This window comes from Neomonachus schauinslandi, chromosome 11 (genome assembly GCF_002201575.2).
Source record: "Neomonachus schauinslandi chromosome 11, ASM220157v2, whole genome shotgun sequence".
In the NCBI taxonomy this organism is placed as follows: domain Eukaryota; kingdom Metazoa; phylum Chordata; class Mammalia; order Carnivora; family Phocidae; genus Neomonachus; species Neomonachus schauinslandi.
In genome coordinates this window covers 26,736,664-26,744,639 of record NC_058413.1, presented here as the reverse complement: position 1 = coordinate 26,744,639, position 7,976 = coordinate 26,736,664, and positions in this window count along the sequence as shown.

Below are 7,976 nucleotides of genomic sequence, written 5' to 3'. Positions count from 1 at the left end.
TTTTTTTTTATTTTTAAATATTTTTTTTAAAGATTTTATTTATTCATTTGAGAGAGAGAGAGAGACAGAGAGCACATAAGCAGCGGGAGAGACAGAGGGAGAAGGAGAAGCAGAGCTGGGAGCCTGATGTGGGTCTCAATCCCATGACCCTGAGAGAATGACCTGAGCCAAAGGCAGACGCTTAACCATCTGAGTTACCCAGGCACCCCTAAAGATTTATTTATTTATTTATTTTTAAAGATTTATTTATTTATTTGAGAGAGAGAGAGAGTACAAGCAGGGGAAGGAGCAGGCAGAGCTCGGAGAAGGAGAAGCAGGCTCCCCGGCTGAGCAGGGAGCCCGATGCGGGGCTCAATCCCAGGACCCTGGGATCATGACCTGAGTAGAAGGCAGACACTGAACTGACTGAGCCACCCAGGCACCCCTAAAGATTTTTTAAAGTAATCTCGGGGCGCCTGGGTGGCTCAGTTGTTAAGCGACTGCCTTCGGCTCAGGTCATGATCCCAGGGTCCTGGGATCGAGCCCCACATCGGGCTCTCTGCTCCGCGGGAAGCCTGCTTCTCCCTCTCCCACTCCCCCTGCTTGTGTTCCCTCTCTCGCTGTGGATCTCTCTCTGTCAAATAAATAAATAAAATCTTTTAAAAAAAAAAAAAAGATTTTTTAAAGTAATCTCTACACCCAACGTGGGGCTCAAATTCACAACCCTGAGATCAAGAGTATGCACAGAGTCATTTTTTTCTTTCTTTTTTTTTTTTTTTTTTTTTTGTCAGAGAAAGAGAGAGTACAAGCAGGGGGAGAGGCAGAGGAAGAAGTAGGCTTCCTGCTGAGCAGGGAGCCCAATGCGGGCCTGGATCCCAGGACCCTGGGATCATGACCTGAGCTGAACAGATGCTTAACTGACTGAGCCACCCAGGCATCCTTTTGTTTTGTTTTGTTTTGAAACAGATCTACTTATTTATTTATTTGAGAGAAAGAGAACACGATCAGGGGGCAAGGCAGAAAGAGAGAATCCATAAGCAGACTCCCCCCTGAGCATGGAATTGAGGTAGGGCTGGATCTCAAGACCCTGAAATCATGACCTGAGCTGAAACCAAGAGTCAGCTGCTCAACCAACTAAGCCACCCAGGATCCCCTTTAGATGTATTTTTAAAAGCAGATATTGCTCATAGACATGCAAATACAAAATTTTATATATAGTAAAATATCAAATACATAAAATATATGCATTGTTACATTTTTTAAATGCCTCAAATGTTTTTGTTTTTTTTTTTAAAGATTTTATTTATTTATTCATTTGAGAGAGCAAGAAAGAGAGAGAGAGCCCATGAGAGGGGGGAGGGTCAGAGGGAGAAGCAGACTCCCTGCTGAGCAGGGAGCCCGATTCGGGACTCGATCCTGGGACTCCAGGATCATGACCTGAGCCGAAGGCAGTAGCTTAACCAACTGAGCCACCCAGGCGCCCCTAAATGCCTCAAATGTTAATAGTGATTTCTTCTGGATGGTGAGATTTTTTAAAATACATTTCTCAAGCTGGAAATGTTCTACAGTGTACAATTCTATTCTAAGCAGTGAAAAGTAAACTTTGCTTAAAACACAACTCTTTGGGGCGCCTGGGTGGCTCAGTGGGTTAAGCATCTGCCTTCAGTCAGGTCATGATCCCAAGGTCCTGGGATCGAGTCCCGCATGGGGCTCCTTGCTCAGCGGGAAGCCTGCTTCTCCCTCTGCCTGCCGCTCCCCTTGCTTGTGTTCCCTCTCACTCTCTCTCTGTGTCAAATAAATAAATAAAATCTTTAATTAAAAAAAAAAAAACAGGGCGCCTGGGTGGCTCAGTTGGTTAAGTGACTGCCTTCGGCTCAGGTCATGATCCTGGAGTCCCAGGACTGAGTCCCGAGTCGGGCTCCCTGCTGAGCAGGAAGTCTGCTTCTCCCTCTGACCCTCCCCCGTCTCATGCTCTCTCTCTCTCTCAAATAAATTAATAAAAAAAATCTTTAAAAAAAAAAAAACCACAACTCCTTTCCTCTTCCAGCTTGGAATTAAAATGCTGGACTTAGCTACCGGCTGACAATGGAGAGCAGGAGAGGGAGTGTTTACCAAGACACAGTGTTAACAGCAGAGCCTTGACTAGAAACAAGTCCTCCTACCTTCAAGTCTTCGTCCTTCTCTGGCTAGAGGGAGCAGGCTGTTCCAGGGGCTTTTTTTGGTCTGTGCTCATTGGCCTACCCAGGTTCCTGGCTTCTTTATCTCTAAGTCTGGAATATCTGAGGCAAAAAGAAAACTCATCACCATGTCATTCTTGGGTCCCAAGGTCCCTAGCCAGTCTGACTTCTTTTCTACACCCTTCAGAAAAGGGTTTTATACATAGTGTCTAGGGGTTCGGGTTGTACTTACTAGGAGGAATGGGGAAATGTACTTCTAGTCCATCTTCCTGGGATTTATAATTTTGTATTATTCTCCTTCTTCCCCTCCCCCTCTTTCTCCTCCTTCTCTTCCTTCTCCTTTTATTTTTTAAAAGAGGGCCCACAGATTTGCAATAAGTTTCAAGCCAAACTGGATCCACCTCTGGTATTGGCACATGATAAGAAATCAATAAATATTTTTAAATGGGTAAATGACTTGATCCCATAATTATGGTATTTAACATTGAATCCTACAAGGAATGGTGTCACTCAAATATGGGAAAATTACAAGAAAAAAAATCTAATTGGAAACACCCCTCAAGCAGTGATGCTAACTGGATATTCTGATTAATGCTTTTTGTTTTTGTTTTTGTTTTGTTTTGAATTTTTTTATATTTTATATATTTATTTGAGAGAGAAAGACAGAAATAGTGAGAAAGAGCACGAGTGGGGAGGAGAAGGAGAAGCAGACTCTCCACTTAGCAGGGAGCCCGATGTGGGGCTCCATCCCAGGACACTGGGATCATGACCTGAGCTGAACACAGACACTCAGCCTACTGAGCCACCCAGGCACCCCTGCCTTTTGGTTTTGGAAAAAAAAAAAAGAACTGAAACAAAAAAAGCAGCTAAGTGGTAACCAATTGAGGGTGCTGCTTAAGGGCTCTCAGGTACATTTATAATCAGCACAAGATTTTGCCTTTCATCTAAATCCTAAAGAGAAGCCTCACTGATCATCTGTTCCAGCAGTCCCCAAATTTAGCTGCATCCTGAAATCATTTAGCAAGCTTATTTCCAAGTGCAAAAGAGATGGAAGATTTTGTACACACCCTCCTGGTAATTATTAAATTATATACTCTTTGGACTTCCAAGCACCAATTTATATTTGGCTCCTGACAAACTGCAACTGAAAAGGCCAGAGGAACTTAAAAACAAGGAAAAAATCTGCATCAACAAGTCGATATAATCCAAATGCTCCAAACTTAAAAAAAATTCTGCTAAGCGGAGTGTTGAATGAGACGAGATTGAGCCACCCAGGCGCCCCAGAAAGTAACATTTAAACCAGGAGAGAAGTAAGCATGTGTTTATTTGGGCACAGAGCACGGCAGGCAAACTGAGCAGCTGTGCAGAGGTCCTGAGGCAGGCATGTGCCTGATATGTTAATGGAACAGGTGAAAGCTAGTGTGGCTGGAATGGAAAGATGGAAAGGTAGAGTGTGCAGAGGCTTAATCTGTGGCATAATCTGATTTACGGTTCAAGGACTACTCTAGCAGCCTTTTTAAAAGACCGAGAAGGGTGGGGACAAAGAGAAAAAGCAAGGTCAATGAGGAAGCTACCGCATCAGTCCAGGCAAGAGACAACAGAGACTCAGGCCAGAGTAATAGGAAGGGAGGTAGTGGGACGGGGTCAGATTCTGGATATATTTGGAAAATGGAACCAACAGGTTTTCTCATGAATTGGGTGTAGGGGGTGAGAGAAAGGGAAAAGAAAAGGATGACTCCAAGACTTTTGGCCTAAGCTACTAGAGAGTTGGCACTGCCATCAGCTGAGCTGGAGAAAGTCGGTGTGGAACAGATTTAGAGGGGGAAGACTTGGAGTTTGGTTTTGGACATGTTAAGTGTGGGATGTCTACTGGACCTCCGAGTGGAGATGCAGAGCTGGCAGCAGATATGGGGCTGGAGTGTTAAGGAAATACTTAGAGATATAATTTTGGAAGTTTCAAGAGGTTTTTACAAACATGAGATTAGATGAGGGCGTGAGTAATAGAGAAGAGGACAGGGCTGCCTGGGTGGCTCGGTTGAGCGACTGCCTTCGGCTCGGGTCGTGATCCCAGGGGTCCTGGGATCGAGCCCCGCATCAGGCTCCCTGCTCCTCGGGGAGCCTGCTTCTCCCTCTCTCTCTGCCTCTGCCACTCCCCCTGCATGTGCTCTTTCTCTCTCTCTGTCAAATAAAGAAGTGGAATCTTTAAAAAAAAAACAAAAACAAAAAAGAAGTCATAGGAGCTACTCCCTGGCTCCCACCACTTACTAAAAAAAAAAGAAAAGTAAAGGAAGGAACAGAGGACCGAGCCCTGGGACACTTGAACATTAGTAGGCGGGGAGAAGAGCTATCAGAGGAAAGGAGACAGAAGAATAACAACCAGTGAGACAGGAGGAATATTCAGAGTACTCAGCTTTGTGTTTATGCTATCGGCAAAGGCTATTCTTACCATTTTAGTTTTAGGATGTTAAAGATCGTTTGAGGAGCAAAGGCTATTCTTTTTTTTTTTTTTTGACAGAGAGAGAGAGATAGCGAGAGCAGGAACACAAGCAGGATCATGACCTGAGCCAAAGGCAGACACTTAACGACCGACCGAGCCACCCAGGTGCCCCAGCAAAGGCTATTCTTGACTGATGTTGACCCTTGGGTAATATATGAACAGTATCTTGAATTCCTTTTTAATTAGAGAAATTAAATGCTTATGAAGCTAAAAAGTTTTGTAGCTTTAAATAGCCAGTGGTAATTTTTTAGACTTTGCACGTATTGCTTTGGAAGAAAAATAAAGCTATATCCATTTGGGGGGGGGGACGGGGAGAAACACCGTTTGTGAAAGAGAAAATGGTTGATCTAAGCCAAATTCTGGGGCCTTAATAAAATCATGGCAATGATGGTCATAGTTTATCTCTATTTATTAGCGTACCAGCCCAAAGTAGTCACACGACTTTGCTAGAGACATTATTGTGTTCTAAATATTAGTCAGGATATATATTAGCTTTTAATTAATTAATTAATTGAAACTTGTATAGAACAAAAAAAGTAAAACAACTGTTTAGTGTATTTCACTGTTCCATGAGAAGGGTCATTGTTGATTTATAGTCTATATAAAGAACAAAGGAGATGGACTGTGGATAACTGGAATATTTCTACAAAATACTTATGGTAAACATAGTTTATTATAATTCTTTCATAGCATCCATAGCTTTCAACTAATAAGAAAACTTAAAAAGTCCTGTATTTGAATTCGCATGAAGGGCTACTAATTTATTCCTCAATCTTCTATAATTTAAATATCCAAGTAAAATTGTACAGAAGTTTACATTAAAATTTTATGCTTCTTTAAAAAACAAAACAAAACTGGGGTGCCTGGGTGGCTTGGTCCTTAAGCATCAGCCTTCGGCTCGGGTCATGATCCCAGGGTCCTGGGATCAAGCCCCGAGTCGGCCTCCCTGCTGGGTGGGAAGCCTGCTTCTCCCTCTCCCACTCCCCTGCTTGTGTTCCCTCTCTCGCTCTCTCTCTATCAAATAAATAAATAAAATCTTAAAAAAAAACAACAAAAAACTTAGGGGTTGCCTGGCTGGCTCAGTGGGTAGAGCTTGTGACTCTTGATCTCAGGGGTTGTGAGTTCAAGCCCCACACTGGGTGTAGAGATTACTTAAAATCTTTCAAAAATAATAATAAATAAAAATTTTAAAAACTTAGGATAATACCATTATATCAAGTATCCTATGTATAGAGAAAATTATACATTTCGGATGGATTTTTTTGCTTGATAGTTACTGCATCCGAAATATTTTTTTTCCAGGCATTCACAAAAATTGTTGAGAACTAACTACAAACTAGCTTCTGAACTAAGTGCTGAGAATACAGTAGTGAAAAGACAAAAATTTCTGTGGTCTTGGAATTTACATTCTATGAAAAAAGTTCTATCAGGAAAAAGGAAACTTAAAGATTTTAGAGTAGTATTTCACTGACATTTTGCATTATAAGTATCAGTGGTGCATGTTAAATATGATGAAGATTTGTGTATTTTTACCATAATCTAAAAAATTATGGAGATTGTCAGGAACATCATACTAGAAGCAGGAAATCAAAAAGTGGAGTGGGGGCAGGAATCTGCATTTTTTTTTAAAGTATAATGGTAGAAACCATTATGAGTAGAAAATTTTATTTTATTTTTTAAGATTTTTATTTATTTGACAGAGACACAGTGAGAGAGGGAGTGGGAGAGGGAAAAGCAGGCTTCCTGCTGAGCAGGGAGCCCAACGTGGGGCTCCATCCCAGGAGTCTGGGATCATGACCCGAGCCGAAGGCAGACGCTTAACAACTGAGCCACCCAGGCGCCCCTAGAAAATTTTATTTTAGACTGTGATATTTATTTTCTCTCTGTCTCTCTCTTTTAAGTAAGCATATATACTATATATATATATATACTACTTCCTCTTTATCCATTCATCTATTGATGGACACTTAGGTTGTAAAGCTGTTATTTTTTTAAACTCTGTATTTTGATATAAGAATAATTAAGATATCTATTATTATATGCCTAACATTAGCTACTAAAAGAAATCTGGAAAGTTAAAGTATGCTCTCTGCCCTGTACAATTTTCCAATTTTGTTAGGCAATCAACATGTGTGTGTTGAAAGCATTAGGTAATATCTGTACAAGCTGGGGGAGGGTGCACTAAATAGTAATGTACTTGGTAAGTGCCTTCGGTGGTCAGAGAGGGAATATATCAGAGTACAACCTGTCTAGTGAACAAGGTGGGTTTTGAGTTAGGCCTCCAAGGTGCATAGACTGTGGTTAGGTAGAGAAGAGGAAATACAGCATTTCAGGTGAGATAAACAAATATAGCACAAGCTGGTAAAAATTATTTGAAATGGTATATAAATTGTCAAAATGGTCATTAAGATCACCTGTCTTTTTCAAAAGACTCAATACTAGTGTTTGTTAAGACTTGTTTTCAGAGTTTGGTAGGGGTTTTTTCCTCTCCCAGGCAGTGAGGATGAACACGTGTTTTTATTCAATTATGCAGCCTGGGACGACTAAAGTTAACTATCTGGTCTATTGAATGCCTGAAACTGGTCCTAAATTGTATCTTATTCCTGCAAGCAGGAACCAACTAAGAAATTACAGAGGAAATTCCTTGAACAGAAGTGAGGCCAGGGGGCGCCTGGGTGGCTCAGTCGTTAAGCGTCTGCCTTCAGCTCAGGTCATGATCTCGGGGTCCTGGGATCGAGCCCCGCATCAGGCTCCCTGCTCCGCGGGAAGCCTGCTTCTCCCTCTCCCCCTCCCCCTGCTTGGGTTCCCTCTCTTGCTGTGTCTCTCTCTGTCAAATAAATAAATAAAATCTTAAAAAAAAAAAAAAAAAAAAGTGAGGCCAGGTTTTACAACCACCAGGGGGAGAGAGCATATAAAAAAGGACTAACCAGTTGGCAACCTTTTCTGAATCTTCAGAACAGCAATTGCTGGAGTCCCAGGCACTAAACTGGGGTTCTAGGGTCACAGCTTCTAAAGTTTGTATTCTTTGAAACAACCACATGTATGTATTTTTAGTGTTGTATTCTTTGAACCACATGTAGGAGCTTCTTCCAATAAGCTAATGAATTCCCACCTTAAACCATTCTAATTTACAACCTGATCACACAGGCATCCTCCTTCTAACCAAACATTATATGTACCAAAGGTTTAAAATCATTACAAAATTCCCAAATTTGAAAAATTGGGCAAGTATCCGGCAGTTGAATTATTGGTCCCTTAGATCATTCAGCCTTTCAGAAGTACCCCAGCAGTGAACCCCTGGATTCCCTAGCTTCAAATTCCCG